This window comes from Solanum tuberosum, unplaced genomic scaffold (assembly GCF_000226075.1).
Source record: "Solanum tuberosum cultivar DM 1-3 516 R44 unplaced genomic scaffold, SolTub_3.0 scf00102, whole genome shotgun sequence".
Classification (NCBI taxonomy): Eukaryota; Viridiplantae; Streptophyta; class Magnoliopsida; order Solanales; family Solanaceae; genus Solanum; species Solanum tuberosum.
The window spans coordinates 848,434-867,467 of NW_006239028.1; the positions used below are offsets into that span (position 1 = coordinate 848,434).

The 19,034-nt window shown below is 36.8% G+C and overlaps 1 pseudogene; it reads left to right on the forward strand.

Moving 5' to 3' along the window:
- The first annotated feature begins 18,017 nt into the window (after nucleotides 1-18,017).
- LOC102583080 (G-type lectin S-receptor-like serine/threonine-protein kinase SD2-5) overlaps nucleotides 18,018-19,034 on the forward strand; it is a 7,171-nt pseudogene continuing 6,154 nt past the window's right edge.

Consider the following 19,034-nt stretch of genomic DNA (forward strand, 5'->3'; position numbering starts at 1 on the left):
CAATATCCATTTCCATCATTGCATGCTCCGTATGAACTTTTAGAACTTATACACATTTTTCTTCTGTAAAAAGCAAAAAAATACAATGAAAGTAATAAGTAATCAACTAATGTATTTAGAGAAAAATGAAAATTTTATTTAATAATCATGCATTTTTGCAAAAATAATGACCATCGGCTGGCCACCTCTTTGCTACACAAATATTATATATAGCTCTCCAAATTTATTACCCTCGCAACTATTCATTCTCTTTATTTTATATTATAGCTCTCAAAATTTATTACCCTTGCAACTCTTCACTCTCTTTATATTTTATTATCATAATTATATAGCTATAAAGTGAATATTTCTCTCCTAATTAATTACCTTGCAACTCTTCATTCCCCTTCTTTATTATAATTATTATAACAATAGGTGAATATTTATAAGTAGAGAGAGAATAATTAAGATTAGGAAGGAAATGAGAAGCCAACAAACAAGTAGGTAAATGATGATTAGCATTAGTATAATAATATAATAATATGATATATCATTATTATTTAATTAATTACTTTTTAAATTTAATATAGGGGTATTTTCGTAATTCAACTGTTGAGGTTAAGCTCTTCCCACTTATAATAATATATGATGATTTATGCAAGCACCTATAGGCGTACTTGTAATATTCTTTGGGAAAATCTTCGTGCCATAAAGTCGAAGTACTAGCTATTCGGGTAAATGGCTCATTGGGGGTGACTTCAAAGAACTTTTAAACAATAAAGATAATAAATGAGGTAACCCTATAAGAACTTTTAAACAATAAAGATAATAAAGGAGGTAACCCTATAAATAACACATGTAGTAACGCTTTTTGGGACGTAATAAACTATTGTAAATTTATTGACCTAGGCTTTAAGGGCAACAAGTACACTTGGATTAACAATAGATTTAAAAACAATAAAGCTCTTATTTTTGAACGTCTGGACCGTTTCTTTGCAACTAAGGACTGGCTCCTAAGCTTCCCGGATGCACAGGTAATCCACCTTCCAAGGACCCACTCCGACTACTGTCTCCTATTGCTGTCCCTTACAAGAAACACGACTCCAAATGGCAAGCATATTATTCATTTTGAAACAATGTAGACCTCCCACCCCGATCTTAGCAACATTATTAAAGATGCCTGGGACAGTTCCTCCAAGCTCATTGAATCCATCGCCACTTTTGAAACCAATGTCTCCAGTTGGAATAAATCTACTTTTGGGAATATCTTTCATCAAAAGAAAACCATCTTGAAAAGACTTTGTGGCATACACAATTCCCCAAACTACCCTACAAGTGCTTTCCTGCTTAACCTGGAACAACACCTTATAGCCGACTTTGATTGTATCCTAAAAAAGGAAGAGGGATTTTGGAAGCTAAAGTCGAGAATAAACTGACTTCAATTCAGAGATGCAAACACTAGGTTTTTCCACATTAGTACCCTAAACCATAGGAGGAGAACGGGGCTTGGATATGTGACAACCAAGAGATCATCAGTCACACGTTCGATCTCTTTTTACAAGACTCTCTACTCCTCGACCCATGACCAATCTGTCCTTCTTAACCTCGGGATGGGGCAGGCATCATTAAAAACGGAAGACCATGCCCTACTTGAAGCAATTCCCTCTGCGGAGGAAGTTAGAACCATAGTCTACTCCTTCCATCCTCACTAAGTGCCTGGGCAGGATGGCCTACATCCCTTCTTTTACCAAAAGTACTGGCATATAGTTGGACCTTCTGTCATAGCCCATTGCCAGGAAACCTTCAATAGAGGTACCATCCTAGACGACCCCAATCTAACTCATGTATGTCTTATTCCAAATACAAGAATGTTACATCCCTTAAGAATTTCAGACCTATAAGTCTTTGCAATACCTCTTACAAGTTCATTACAAAAATCATTGCTAGAAGACTTATGATCCATATGGATAGGCTTACAGGCCCATGCCAAACCAACTTCATTAAAAATCGGCAGGCAGCAGATAATGCCACCATAGTTCAAGAAGTAGTCTCCTACCTAGGGAAAAAGAAAGGAAAAATGGGTAGCTTCCTTGCAAAAATTGATCTAGAAAAAGCTTTTGACATAATGGAATGGTCTTTCATTCACCACACCCTAAAATATTTTAACTTCCCTAAGAGGATCATATCCCTCATAATGTCATGCATCTCCACCAGCAAGGTGGTTGTTGTAACATCCGGCAGATTGAAATAACTAAGAAGAGGCTTAGAATTTGAAAATTTTCATTTTTGGAAAGGATTTGAAAATCTGGAAAATTTTGGCCAAGTATGGAAAAGGTGAGTTTTTGGCCAACTTTGAGAAGTCATAACTTCCAGATCAGGATGAGTTAGGAGTAGTTTCAGTTATGGTGGTGAAGCTTGTGGAATGATCTTTCCAACGCCGCCAAGTTTTCTCAATTCCGAGTTCGTATGAGCGAGTTATGGCCATTGAAAGTTGGGCAGTTGGCAGGGAATCCGTCCGGAAAATTAAGGGCATTTTAGTCTTTTCCCTAGCCAATTCTTTTGGGATTATATTGTTGTATAGGGCTGATCCTTGGATCATTTTGTCCCATTTTAAGAGAGTAAAAAGCTAGGGCTTGAGAGTGAAGAAGAGAAGAAGGAGAAGAAGAAGAGAAAAATCGAGGAGATCATCAAGTTTCCGACAAGATCATCGTGGATTTTCGTCGGGGGTGATCCATATCAAGGTATGTGAGCTTTTAGTGTTGGGTGATCCTTTCCCCCACACACCTAGCCCCTTTTATTTATTGAGAAAGGATTGGTTATGTTGTTAAAGTTGTTAGTTGTTGTTGTTGAAGTTGTTGGAGTTGTTTGCTAGTTGTTGTTGTTGAAATTATTGTTGCTGGTGGGACATGATTGGGTTGTGTATTTGTGTTGTAATCTAGTGTATGTTGAGAGATTGATGATCCTTAGTGTTTGGGGTTAAATCCATTGGAATAAGGATGGTTTAGAGTTGAAGAAAAAGGGAAGAAAAGTCGAGTTTTCTGGGCAAGGGGGCTAGCGCGTCGCGCCTGCCAGCGCCCCCCAAAGGGGACTCTGAAGTCCAGCCCTTGGGGCGGCGCGCCACTCAGAGCGCCAGCGGGTGCCCTCTAAATTTCAAGGGCTGGCGCTCCGCGCCTAGCAGAGCGCCAAGAACGCCATGTTCCCTCATTCTTTCCATACTTTCTCATGCATGTTCCTAGGTATTATACCTATGTTTCTAAGTTGTTTCCAACACTTCAAGTTGCGTTTAAATGTCAAGAATTCATCCGTAAACGTGTGATCATATGCCTTGAATCCATAATCCAATTCAAGTCGAGTTAGTTTCAAAGTTAAAGGGAAGTTAGAGTCAAGTCAAGCAAGGTTAAGAAGTAAGTTCAAGCAAGTTTTCAAAGTTGTTCAAGAGTCTTTATTGAACGTTTTCACTTCTTTCTAAGGCTCAAGTTGCAAGTCAAGTAAAGAGTAAAAAGTCAAGAGTTCTTAAGTTGAGTTCACCTCTCAAAGTTGTTAGGGAACTATGTATTCCCAAGGAAGTTTTAAAGAAATCTTTTTACATTTAAACAAGGTTGGAAACTGAGATTTCCAAAAGAGCCTTCGGGCAAGTTTTTGAGTAATTATCTCATATCAGCAGGAATAAATATGTTTTCAAAACATAAGAGCCAGTACATTTTTGGGAGTAGTATCGAGCACCGAATTGGGGGAGCGTTCAAAGAACCCACAGCCCCCATAGAACCATGTTAGCCACCATGGGTAGAAAAGGATCATACTTTTTAGATGAATCATTTTCCAGCTAGACTAGTGGATCCATTACGCAGTTGAAGTCTTAAATCTTTGGCCGGGTATAAGATGCTCTGGCAGCGTGAGGTCGATCGCTGTATCATCACTATAGCTCTTATGTGATGGTTATCGGTTAGAGAACTCCCACAGCAGTAGAATCTCTTGTACTCCTTTCAAGCTTAAGTTGTGGTTTAGCTTTCCAGCTCGCATACTCGTACATTCAATGTACTGATGCCAGTTGGCCTGCATCTTATTACGATGCAGACGCATGTACCCAGGATCAGCATCAAGCACGCCGTTGATCCAGTTGAGCACTCCTGTGTTAGTGGTGAGCCTCCTTGCTTCCGGAGGACTCGGTTATTTTGATTATCTTAGTTTTGTTCTAGTAAGATGTTGTGGGGTCTGTCCCAACATCCATCTTAGTACGTTAGAGGCTTCATAGACAATCAGTCAGTCAGTTAGTATTGAGTCTCTCATCTATGTAAATATTCTATTTTGAGACTCGAGCTGCCTTTTGGCATGTTATGCATCAGTTGGTTGTTTTATAACGTTTCATTGCATTGAGTTGTACTGTTGAGTTAAGTTTCCGCTGAGTTAAGAAAGCCAGGCCAAAGATTTGCTTTGGGCCAGCAATGGTCTCCGAGTGCCGGTCACGCCCAGGGTGTAGGCTCGCGACGTGATAGTTGTCCTCGTTAACGGTACCCGGACTGATTTCTTCGAGCTTACTAGGGGTCTTCGATAAGGAGATCCAATGTCTCCATATATTTTTATTCTCTGCATGGAAGTCCTCTCGCACCAAATAGAACATGCAGTGGCCTAGAAAATTTGGGAACCTTTGAAGATTAGTAGGAATAACCCCCACATGTCCCATCTTTTCTTTGTGGATGATTTGGTCCTGATGTCACAGGCTAGCACAGACAGTAGTCGCACCCTAGTCAATATTATGAGTGCTTTTTGTAACTGGTCTGGTAAAACATATGCAATATATTGAAAGCTTGTAAAAACAGTTGAAACAACTTAGTTCGTTAAAGAAAGTGCAATAACAAATTCAACTTTACTTATATAGAAAATAATATAGTTTTCTGTGGGAGATTCTCTAACCGACAACCACCACTATGATCCTAAGTGGTGATACAACACTTTACCTCACGCTGTCAAGGACCATCATATACCTTGCTGGGGGTATATGACCTAACTCACTAAGTGGATCCACTAGTCTATGCTAAAAGCATCGATCTTAAGGAGTTATCTAAAAAGTATGATCCTTTACTATCCATGATGGCTACATGGTTTATGGAGACTTGAGTTAATATGAACTCGCATCCCCATATCGGTGCTCAATACTACTCCCAAAATATGCTTATCTCATGTGTTGGTAAAAAACAAAACTCTTTCTTTGGTTTGATATAATTACTCAAAACTTAGCTTAAAAGCTCTCTTGGAAATCTCTAGTTTCCTTTCTTGCTCAAATGTAGAAAACTATTTACTCTTTAATTGAAAACTAGCTCAAAGGCTCTTTTGGAAATCAAGGTTTCCTTTCTTCTTTAAATGTGAAAACTTTTATTCTTTGGGAATACATAGTCCTGATATACTCTTTTGAAGACATGAACTTCAAACTTTACTCTTTGCTTAACTTGAAACTTCAGTCTTAAAACAAAGTTAAAACGTTTGTGAAAGACTTTTGAAATACTTTATGAACTTTGCTTTGACTTGCTGCTTAACTTCTAGACTTGACTCTTAACTTCTCTTGATTTTGATCCTAACTTTCCTTGAATTGGATTATGGATTCAAGGTTCATGATCTCATGTTTATGGATGGGTTCATGATGTTTAGATGTACCTCAGAGTGTTGGAATCAACTAGAAAACATAGGTACATTGCTAAGGAACAAGTACGAAAAGATGGGGAAAGAATGAGAAGAACTGGCGTCCCTGACGCTCTGAGAGGCACGGGGCGCCAACCCTCAATATTCACAGAACAAGTTGGGGCACTCTGGCTGGTACGTCACCCCAGAGCCCTACATTCAAGGACTGCTTTGGGGCGCGCTGGCTGGCGCGACTCCCCACCCCCTTCCCCAAGTGTTTGACTACTTTTCTTTTCCGTTTTTCAACCCTAAAATCTCTAAACTTCAATGGTTCTTTCCTCAAACACTTAGGATCATTTATACCCTCAATATATGATAGATTCAAACCGAAATTACACCCGGAAACATGAATCAAATCGCAAGAAACTTAAACAAAACAACCCACAAGAATTCAAACGAATTTCATCAAGAACTCAAAGGATTTACTTTCAAATCACACATATATCACTGAATTGAATCATGATTGGCACGTGGGTGAACTAACCCAACGCTATGTGATCTCACATACCTTTTAGGGATCACCCCCGACGAAATTCACAAGCTATCCTTGACGAAATCGATGAATCTTGAGCGTTCTTCTCCTTTCTCCTCTTTTCTCCTCTTCTCCAAGACCTAGCTTGAAATTCACTTTTCTAAAACTGACTATAATCTGACTTTACCCTAATTAAACTCCTAAAAACGAATTAGAATAATTAGGTAAGGAAAAGACTAAATTACACTTCCAAAATCCGGATTAGACTTTCCTTAATCCAACAACCCAACTTCCAAAGGGCATAACTTACTCATACAAACTCAGAATCACGCAAACTCGGCGGAGTTGAAAAGATCATTCCAAGAGATTTCCAACCATGTCTGGAAGTACGCCTACTCATCCTGAGCTAGGAGTTATGGTCGTTTGAAATTGACCAAAAACTCACTATTTCCTAACTTAAGTAAATTTTCAGATTTTAATTCTTTCCAAAAATGACTATTTCCAATTATTGGCTTCTTCCTATTTATTTCAAATTGCGCGATGTTAAAGGAGGTATGACCACCAAGGCAAAAGTATTGCCAAGGGCTGGATGCATTTACGGTTTCAAGATTATAAAATCGTAATTGAGTATAACTCTGTTGTATTTTGGAGTCACTTCCCAATTGAAATTATGTGGGGAAACTATTAAGGATGAGGACATGTTGGAAAAGACACTAACTACTTTCCATGCCTCTAATATGATATTGAATCCTAAGTACTCTAGCACTGTAAATACTTCTTGGCACTTTGCTTTGCTTGTTTCAGATCATGTTTGTTATGAAGAAGCAGTAGAACAATCTGAATGGAAAAATGCTATGATTGAAGAGATGCAAGCAATTGAAAGAAACTCTACATGAGAGTTAGTTGATGCACCTGAAGGAAAGAATGTAATAGGGCTCAAATGGGTGTTTCGAACAAAGTACAATGCTGATGGGAGCACTCAAAAACACAAAGCTCAACTCGTGGTGAAAGAATATTCACCTATGAATATTAATGAAAAGTTGCAGCATGCAGATGGAACTGAGAAAGCAAGTCCGAAATTGTTTAGAAGTTTAGTTGGTGGCTTTAATTATCTAATGCACACTAGACCTGCCATTGCCTTTTCTATTAGTGCTATGTCCAGATTCTTGCAAAGTCCCACAAAACAACATTTTGGTGATGCGAAATGAATTCTTCGTTATGTTGCTAGAACAACAGACTTTGGTATCTGGTATTCTAAAGCACCAAATTTCAGATTGATTGGCTTTACTGACAATAATTGTGCATGTTGTTTGGATGACCGGAAAAGCACTCTCAGAAGTTGTTTTAGCTTTGGTTCTGGAGATGTGACGTGGAGTTCAAAGAAGCAGGAGACAGTAGCTTTTTCGACATCTGAGGTAGAGTATACATCAACAAGTTTAGCAGCACGACAAACTTTAAGGCTCCGAAAACTACTTGAAGATTTTAGTTATGAGCAAAAGGAGTCTATTGAGATTTTTTCTGATAGCAAATCAACAATTGCTATGGATAAAAATTCCTTTTTTCATGGAGAATTAAGCACATTAATGTGCAATATCACTTTATCCGGACATTGGTAGTTGATGGAAGAATCGTGCTGATATTCTGCGGCACAAATGAGCAAGTAGCGAATATATTTACAAAGTCTCTTCCTCAGGCTAAGCATGAATATTTCAGGTTGCAATTGGGAGTGTGTGATTTTGAATCAAGTGGAATTGTTAGTTGATTGATTGAAAAGTTTAATGCCGTTAGTGGCAGTACTTTTAGGAGTCTTTAATGTTTCTAGTTTATTAGCTCTAGGAGTCCTAATTAGTTTATGTTAGTCAAGTTAGTGCTAAACTAGTGCCCTATTATTTCTCTAGGTTTGTTGCTTTCCAAGTATTATTTAAAACTTGTATTGTTGTTTTTTGAAGCATAAGAAAAGATCAAGTTTTTCTCTCTGTTTCTTAATATCTTATTCGAGTAGTTCATCTCTTTTGCCAACATTATTATCATATTTAAATGTATACGTTATTTTTTAAGTTATTGCATTGTATGCTCATCTTTTAAAAGCTTCCATATTAGCTTGTGCTAGTCAATACTTTTTAAAAATGATTAGCCAAACACAATCTGCTTATAAAAAACAAATTCCACAAATGAATTAATAGCCAAACACAAATTATTATTTTTCAAAAACACTCTTTTAAAAAGCTATTTAAAAAAAATTATTTCTAAAAATAAACTATTTTTAACAGCAATTCCAAACATGCACTTAGACATAATTCAGTTTTAAAACATTATGCCTTTTAAAGTTCGTACACTGATCTTATGCCTTAGACATAACTTGTACTTGGAACATAAATTTTAACAGTATGACCACGTGCCTAGCAATTTTATTTTATTTTAAATATTAAGGGTAAAGATTTGCTTTGCGAATCGGATAGCACTCAATTTATACCCAAAAAATTCTCTAAAAAAATTTTGCCTGACAAAATTAAATCATAGTTAGGAACACTTTAAATAATAATTTATTCCCTTTTTGATACTCTCTCTAGCTTCTCTAATTCCCTTTAAGAGTTCAGTAAATGAGAAATCTAAATGTTTAAAGGAGAAACAAGTATTTCATAATTTGGAGTTAATTGTAACTTTGAGATACAAGATACTGTGAAACACAGCATGAGAATTAAAGAAATAGTGTAGAGTGCAACAATAATTGACTTGGACTTTGTAATGGCTCATCCCAACAGTTCTAAATTAATTGTTTGTAACAATATGTAACATTTATTGCTTACTGGAAGTACTTGAGATCTCTTTTTAAATAATTTGGTGGACATAAGATTAACTAAAGGTGGTTAAGATCCAAGATTAGGTCTTTGAAACTGTAAAAGTAAGGTTTAATTTATTTTGTGTAAACTTTTAACTAATGCTTCTTTCTTTATTCTCATGATGAAATAGATTTCATTATTTTATATACTGAAAACTAGTCAAGCAGCCCGCGCTTAGCGCGGGTATAAACCGTAATATATGTATAAAAGTGTTATTGTTGTAATTTAATATATAAGATATTTTATATATTTATTCAAGATAATAGAATATACTAACTATTTTCTCTGTTTCGATTTATGGGACTTTTTTCTTGTTTTGAAATTCAAACCATTCTTTCATTTACCATATTTTAACATAGTTTTCAAGTAGGTAAAAAAATTCAAAATAATAATAATTAAGATTCCATTTAAGAATTCATGCATATTCACTTTAACGAAACCACACCAAAAAATATTATAATCAAGTTTAGCTATACGCATATGTTACTTTGTAGTTATAGACATGTTAATATCATGAGATGATAACTGCTCCACTACTGGATCAGATTCCTTAATAGCCAGAAGTGTTGGAGGTCTCAAGTTCGAAACACCTTGCCAGTGAAAGCAATGGATTTTCCTTTTAGATCGAGCTCGTCGCACCAAACCTACCTAGTGCAAGACACCTATCTTGTGTGGTTGCGAGCTATTGCATAGGAGCGGAGGTTTTACCCTGTGCACACTCAAAGGATAGTGATTGCGGGTTTCCCTTGTCATAAAAAAAGTTTAAGCAAATGTGAAGTATCTACTGCCTATGTTGTTATATGCTCCACTTGGCAAGTATTTGTATTTGACATGACTGAGTCTGAGACATGTTGCTGATAGGCTGTACTTGTGATCTTATCATTACCGGGTCTAAAGTGTAATTAGTTACATGAGAAAATCTTGATTTGAGATGTCGCGTAGTTTATGTCTTCTAGAACTACCCGACATTAAACTTTTCATGGACATCTAACTGACTAATAATGTGTTAGCATCCAGTGTTATCAAAGGCGCGCTTAAGCCCTAAAGCAAGGCTTAAAACGTGTTGAGCACTTCGCCTCGCTTATGTGCGCTTCAGAGTCGTCATCAAGGTTGTAAGGCAAACTTTTCCTTGTCAATGAGCCTCTTATGGAGAAGTGACACTAAACAATTGATATTTCACTTTATCATAATTTTCTTTTCAATTTCTTTGGTCATATATTTGTCATTCATGTTTATAATTATTAGTCTTGGAATAAACATATATATTTGTATTTTTTTTCTCCCTTTGCGCCTTTTTTAATTAAAGCCTACGCTTTATTTGCGCTTTGCGCTTAAAGCCCCCACATACCTTAGCGCCTTTTTACGCTTTTCGCCTATGATAACATTGGTTGCATCAAATGCTATGCTATGAGTAATTGACTTAGTTTGATACTTCTGCATATGATATCCTGGGAAGTAATATTAGTATTTTCATAAATATGGGATACATCAAAAGATAAATTACAGAGCAGTGAATAATCCGTAAATAATTTAACACACGTAGATTAAAATTGAGGAGTAACATATATAGAATATGCTAATGAGACGATGATCAAAGTTGTATCTCCTGATAATTCTACCATAAAAGTTACCATATATGTTTTTTTACACGGATAAAAATAACTGTATCAGTCAAATAAAAAACATATCAAAGATATCTGTTTTTTAACAATGTCAAATTACCTAGGCTGAGTGTCCCAAATCTGAGCCTTGGTAGTCTAATGAACCATTTCTAAGGTCCTCGTCTGGAATTCAACACCGCTGGTGGATTTATAATCTCTCTAAGCTCGTTCAGCCAGTAGCTACTACTAAAATCCGATCAGCCAAATTGAAGACAAATTGTGTTATTGAGGAAGTAAAGAAGAGGGTTGTGTGGAGAAGTTACAGATGTAGAGAAATCAACAAACTCACTAATGGATTGATAAAGAATGAAGCTACTAAATTAACAAATCAAGCAAATCTAAAATCAATTTTCATTCCAAGATGCAAGTAAACTGTTACAGAATGTATATAGATATCTTTCTTGATATTGTACAAAGTTATAGATAGATAGCATATCTTTAGGATTTCCTCTTTATTTCTTTCCTTAGTTAGCTTCTACTATTATTGTATTTATGCATGTTTACCTATTGAATAAGATACAAGTTATTCTCTCCAATTCCTTGCACATGGTATCAGAGCATAACCGGAATTGTGAGACTTGAAGTGGTGGTTCTCGACCCTCACCACTGGTGGTTGCCGGAATTGGCCGCTGCCATATTTCTGGTTCATGTGACTTCACCACTGGTGGTCTATCTTATTCATTTGACGTTACCTTAAGATTTCCAGTTGATTTATGGTGGATTTCTTATCATTGGACCACGTTTTGAAGATTTAGCATCAAGATCCAGGTTCTGCAATCTTCTTTTGGTGGTACTTTAGTTTGAATTCCTTTCTCTGCTGCTGTTTGGTCTGTCTTGAACCAGCAGCAGCAAAGATCAGACAGTAGTCTGGTTCAAATTACCTCTCTGTTGCTTGATTGGTTTTTCTGTCCGGAGCCTTTGGCTATTCATATTTTAGTTTATTGTTACTCTGTGAACTTCTGGGTATTCGAACCATCTGAACTCTGTTTTGGGTTATTTGGTTTTCTCTACTTGAGTTGAGCCATTTTGTGAAGTTGACTATTCTCTTGTTAAAACCTTTATATTGGGAGTTTTGGTGATTTCTCTGTTAATTTGTGTTGATATTGTGAGAATGAATGATAATAAGGGAGAAGAATGGAAGAGTTCAGATAAGCGTAATAGTAAGGTTGATGTTGCTCATTGGCCATCATCGGATAAAACAGTTTTGGTTTCGTCAGAAGATTATGCTAGATTCGTTCAGTATCAGAAATCTACTTCAGTTACTACTTTTGCCGAGTCAGGGAAAGCGTGTCTTATTACCTCTTCAAATAAATGGGTGATTGATTCAGGCGCCACAAATCACATGACAGGTAACCCTAATACTTTTTCTAACTTCCATCCACACAAAGCACCATCCCCAGTTATTGTAGCGAATGGATCAACTTGTACCAGTGTTGGATCTGGAACTGTTAAACCAACCTCATCTATTACCCTCTCATCTGTATTAAGTCTCCCAAAATTGGCCTTTAATTTGATTTCTGTTAGTAAACTTACGAGAGACCTTAACTGTTATATCTCGTTCTTTCCCGATTATTGTTCGTTAAGTCCAAGGGTTAATAAGCGAGTAGAGTCAGCTTTTGAGTTAGTTCATTCTGATGTTTGGGGACCATGTCCTGTTGTTTCCAAAACTGGACATAAATATTTTGTTACTTTTGTGGATGATTTTTCTAGAATGACGTGGATATACTTTATGAAGCATAGATCTGAAGTGTTTTCCCATTTTTGTGCATTTTCTGCTGAAGTTAAGACTCAATTTAATACTACCGTGCGCATACTAAGGAGTGATAATGCTAAAGAATACATGTCAGAATCATTTCAGTCGTATATGAGGCAACATGGGATTCTCCACCAGTCATCTTGTGTTGATACGCCTTCTCAGAATGGAGTTGCTGAAAGAAAAAATAGGCATCTACTTGAGACAGCTCGGGCACTATTGTTTCAAACAAAGGTTCCTAAACAGTTTTGGGCCGATGCAATCTCTACAGCTTGTTTCTTGATTAATCGCATGCCATCTACTGTGCTTGTAGGTAATGTACCCTATAACATTCTTTTTCCAAATAAGTCCCTATTTCCGGTGGAACCTAAGGTATTTGGAAGCATTTGTTATGTTAGAGATGTTCGACCATCAGTTACCAAGTTGGATCCCAAGGCCTTGAAGTATGTTTTCTTGGGATATTCTCGCCTTCAGAAAGGATATCGTTGTTACTCTACTGAACTTGGAAAATATTTGGTATCAACTGATGTAGCCTTTTCGAAGGCTACACCATTCTTCTATGCACCTCCCATTTCTACGGGTCAGGGGGAAGAAGATGAGTGGTTAGTGTACCAAGTTACCAGGGCCATACCAGAACGATCAAATGATGTTTCTCATACATCGCCTGATTCTTCAATTGAGCACCAATCTACTATTGTGCCTTTAGCACCAGTTCCATCAGCTCCAACAAGACAGCCTGTTGTTCAGGTTTACTCTAGGAGGCTGGAGACTAATGATACCTATGTTGCACCAGCTCCTTCGTCATTAGATCCTCCTCCAAGTGATCCTACAGAAAATATTGACCTTCCTATTGCTCTTCGCAAAGGTACACGCACTTGCAAATCCATATATTCCATTGGTAATTTTGTTTCCTACGATCAGTTATCTCCTGCATCTAGATCTTTAATTGTATCTCTGGACTCTATAACTGTACCCAAAACTGTTAAGAGGCTTTGAATCATCCTGGATGGTCTAAAGCAATGCTTGAGGAAATACATGCCTTAGAGGAAAATAACACATGGGATCTGGTAGACTTACCTAGTGGAAAGAAAGCAGTGGGAAGCAAGTGGGTATTCACCGTCAAAGTTAATTCAGATGGCTCTGTGGCGAGACTTAAGGCCAGACTTGTGGCCAAAGGGTATGCTCAGACTTATGGGGTGGATTATTCAGACACCTTCTCTCCGGTTGCCAAACTTACTTCTGTCCGCTTGTTCATTTCTCTAGCTGCTTCTGAGAATTGGCCGTTACATCAGTTGGATATTAAGAATGCGTTCCTTCATGGTGATCTCCACGAAGAGGTTTATATAGAGCAACCGCATGGTTTTGTTGCTCAGGGGGAGTATGGAAAGGTTTGTCACTTGAAGAAGTCCTTGTATGGCTTGAAACAGAGTCCCCGAGCTTGGTTTGGGAAGTTTAGTGAGGTAGTCCTGGAGTTTGGGATGAAAATGAGCAAATGTGATCACTCAGTCTTCTACCGACAATCAACAGTTGGCACTATCCTGCTGGTTGTGTATGTTGATGACATTGTCATCACAGGAAGTGATTATGCAGGGATCTCTTCCCTCAAATCCTTCCTGCATACTAGGTTTCATACGAAAGACTTGGGTCAGTTGAAGTACTTTTTGGGTATAGAGGTAAATAGAAACAAGAAGGGAATTCTTTTGTCTCAGAGAAAGTATATTCTTGATCTTCTTGCAGACACTGGAAAGTTGGCAGCTAAACCTTGCAGTACTCCAATGGTTCCCAATGTGCAGCTTATGAAAGATGACGGCGACCCCTTTGATGATCCTGAGAGATACAGGAGGTTAGTTGGAAAGTTAAACTACCTTGTTGTGACTCGTCCAGACATTGCTTTTGCAGTAAGTGTTGTTAGCCAGTTCATGTCCTCACCTACAGTCAAACACTGGGCAGCTTTGGAACAGATTTTATGTTACTTGAAAGGAGCCCCGGGTCTTGGGATATTATATAGCAATCACGGTCATACTCGTGTTGAGTGTTTTGCAGATGCTGACTATGCTGGATCCAAAATTGATAGGAGATCGACTACAGGCTATTGTGTCTTTGTTGGAGGAAACCTAGTGTCATGGAGGAGTAAGAAGCAAAGTGTTGTATCTCGATCCAGTGCAGAATCTGAGTATAGAGCTATGTCACAGTCTACATGTGAGATTATGTGGATATATCATCTTCTAACTGAAATTGGGTTGGAATATCATACACCAGCAAAACTTTGGTGTGATAATCAAGCTGCCTTGCATATTGCCTCAAATCCGGTGTATCATGAAAGAACTAAACACATTGAGGTTGACTGTCATTTTATTCGTGAGAAGATTCAGGAAAACTTGATTTCCACGGGCTACGTGAAGACAGGAGAGCAAGTAGCTGATTTGCTCACAAAGGCGTTAAACAAATCCAAATTTTCAAATCGAAGAATGTTTTTCCCACCTGCCATGTCCACCTGAAAACTAAATTGTCCCTTTCTTAAAGTCCACTCCCTTAATGCGATAATATAAGTAATATGTTTTCAGTAGCACTTCTCTTTCATACTTACATTCCTGCAAATTAAAGTTTAAGAAATAAATCTATAATTGCTAGTAGATATATCTATAAATGATCACTTTTATCAGAGATGAGTTCCAATCAAAACCAAAAACATAAATCCAATCAAAAGTTATGTTAGCAAGGACTTAGTATTCTATTCCTATATTCATCTCTGCATATGGTGGTGTACTTGGAAAGGTAAATAACCTAGATGATTAAAGGGTAAAAAAAATAATACAAATTATCTGATTGGTGAATCTAGCCTTGATTCTGTATCTTTTTATTAGTTCCCTTTGTTTCAGGTGTAAATCAATATAGCAGTTGTTCTTGGCGTTTTCAATTTCTCAACTGTATAGTGGATATTGAATTCCTAGTTAAATAAAGGAAAAGGAGGGGTAAACATGTACGACATATAAGCGACTTCATCGTCTTCAGCACTTCGTGAACACCAATTTTGTAGTCTAAATCTTGGGAATGTGAGATATTTGGATGGGGATTCTACCATCAACTATATGAAAACAAATTTTATTATATAAATTAAAGCAAGTTCTTGCAACATGCTAGTAATACATCAATTTTTCATTACGAAATTTCAATCTCTCACTCATTACTGGAAAATCATAAATGCACAATAACTATAAAGAAAGTATAAAAATGTAGCACCTTAAGCTTAGAAGTTTCAAGAGTGATAACATCTGCACCTTTCATTGATCTGCATTCTCCATATCTTTGACACAAATAAATAATCAGAATACAAGAGGAAGTAGCAATTTATTTAACCCTATATCATCAATTAATATGTCAAGTGCCACCAAAACGATAATTCTCATAGTAATTTGTTTACAGGCGATAAAGGAAATTAAAACTATGTTCAGCAACTGCAGTCAAAAGGGGAGGAAAAAATGGTACCAAGTATAAAGGAAAAATACGGAGAGAGAGGAAGAGAAGAAAGGAATATTAGAACGACAGTGGGCGACAGATTTTGGCACGGTGTTGAACACCGTTTTGAAGTAAGCCGTGGAGAGTGACAGAATTTGGTTGAAGATTGTTGTGTAGAAGAAGGTAGGAAGGGTATGGAAGGTCGTGGGTAGTAATAATTGAAGGATTTGGCTGGAGAAGATGAATATACGGTGGTTTATTTCCGTTGGTAATAGGCACGCCGTCATCGAAAAGTCATATAGTTGTTGAAGAATTGAAGCGAAGTGACGTGTTTGAGTATGGCATTTATGGGGGCAAAGGGGAAGGGCAATTTTGTCAATATTTAATGAGCAACTTTCACATATAGCAAACATAAAAATCATATTTGTAGTTATAGTTTGTATAGTTGTGTTTCATAGCAAATTTGATGTTTGCTATGGAGCTTTTGATTTGTATAATTCGCTACAAAACATTCAATTTTTATACAAATTGTTCAGTTTTGTATAAATTCATTTATATATTGTAATTTGTATAATAAGATCTGTATTTGTATAATTATAAGTGTATATGATGAAAATATATGTATTTATATTTGTATATACACTTTTCTCTCGCTTTATACAAACATAAACATATTTTATACCGAAATATATAAAATGACTAATTGTATATCGAATTAGATGGCAAAAAAAGGAATGTTTGCTGGACATCTCAATAACTAAATTTGATATCTGTATATACATCATCACCAATATCTTTAGAAGGACCATGAGATACTCTCACTTTCCTTTTTCTTGAAAAAATCACAAGGCCGAGAAATTCGTTGGACATCTCAATATCAAAATTTGATACCCATATATTCATCATCATCATTAGAAGAAGAAGAGAGAAAGTGAAGGATTCCACTATTGTTGATTAAAATACTCAATTTTTTTTTTTTAAATTTTATAGGCTAAATAATTATAAACAGTTATGAAAATTGAAAAGGTTTTGATCTTTTCATCTTCCATTTACTTAAATGTGTATTAGTATAATGGAAGTTTTAAATGAGCATGATGTAATGCATTAATATATTTTTCAGTTTTTTTTTTCAAAATTACAAATAAAAAATAGAAAACAAAAATAAAATGTAAAAAAAATGAGATAAAAGATAAATAGAAATGCTGGCCATAGAGAGGTGCCACATCAGATTTTCTATATCCAGCTTTATATAGATATATAGATATGATATATGATATATGTTTTGTTGAAAAATTACCAAATCACAAAATTAAATTCATGTATTTCCATCGCTTTTTAGGTAATGTGCACTACGTCAAAAATGATTTTTAACGGTACAATTGGCTTTGTTGAGAAAGCAATGCTTCCTATCCTCTTCTTCATTTATCTCTTCTTCTGTTCTTCTTCGGGGAATGTAAATGCCGAGGTTCCCACTTGGTGGATCAACAGGCCGTTTCTTATGGATACGATCACCGGTGACATTCTGACATCCATCCTGGAAGGAAATGGTAACCCGAGATTCTTCTTTGGCTTCTCTTGCAAAAATGATGCCACGGAATGCTTTCTTGGCATCTCCTTAGTATCATACAGCACTTCCACCATGGGCATTCCCACCGGGGATATAACTCACAAACAGTTAGTTTGGTCTGCTAATCGAGACCGTCCAGTGAAAGCCAATGCAACCTTGCAACTAAGCCGAGACGGAAACTTGGTCTTGGAAGACTCTGATGGTACTCTTGTTTGGTCCACTAATACTACTGGCAAATCTGTTTCTGGATTAAACATCTCGTGCTCTTTGATAAGACCAACCACACAATGTGGCAATCCTTTGATCATCCTATAGATTCTTTGCTCCCGGGGCAGAGATTAGGTTCCGGGCAGAAGCGCATAGCAAGCATTTCAGAAACCAATCAGAGTCAAGGTTTGTTTGGTTTAAATATTCTCAATGGACATTGGGGCTTGGGCCACTTACATCGATTCCGATCCACCTCAGTTTTACTATGTTTCAAATTATGCTGATAGTAGTTATTTCAGTTATGATGGCCAAACATTTACTGCTCTGCAAGACCCCCTATTTCACCACCTCAACTCATGAAGCTTCGGCCTGATGGACATTTATGGGTATACCAATGGGATGAATTTTATTGGAAAGATATATCTGATTTATTGAGTAATACATATGTATGGAACTGTGCGTACCCAATGGTGTGCGGAAGATACATCATTTGTTCAAATGATGGACAAGGTAGTTGTCCAGTTGAAGGTAACTTCTTCAGACCATTTAATGATAGGAAACCAGATCTCGGATGTACAGAGCTGACACCAATGTCTTGTAACTCTTCGCAGTATCATAGTCTCGTAGAGATCAAGAATACAACATATTTTGTATTGATCTCCAATCAGGTACTAAGTCTGAGAATATTTTTGGATGAGGGGAAAAAGTTGGAAGATTGCAAAAGAGCATGTCTGAGTAACTGTTCCTGCAAAGCTGCTGTTTTCAGATATGATCGGATGGCTCTCGGAGAGGAAGGTGTTTGTTGCTGAATGAAATTTTCTCCCTTATAAATAACGACAACGAAGTGGACACAGCCGTATTTCTTAAGGTGCAGAATTCCACAAATGCACCAGTCATTACCCCTAGACAGAAAACAAAGTCTTTCAAAGTGATAATAGGATCTACTTTTGCTGCTTTGTTGGGGTTAATTTTGTTATCAATCTGTGTATAAAAAATCAGAATTACTGATTTCAATAAACTTTGCAGAAACACGAAGTAACCAAAGTTTAATAAACCAGTAAGAATAGATGAACAGAAATTAATTGACAAAACTAAAATCTGTAAAAAAAACGTACCACAATCTGGAAAAAAAAAACAGAATCAGAAAAAGATCAAGCCCACTGAATGCACAGTGTCCCCTTAAGGAAATTATTCCCCTCTAGTATCCGAGGTTTGATTTGGAATATGTCCTCCCAGGATAGAATGATCTCAATCACCAGTGTATTGATACCCAAAACTCTGGTGTCAGCGAACCACTCAACAGCAGTAAAATACACGAAGAAATTTTGTGCAGAAGAAGAAGAAGAAATCAGAAAAATTCGTAAGGAAAAAATCTGAAAAATCAATGTATTTATAAGCAAGAGGAACTGGTTCCGAAAGGTTGCAA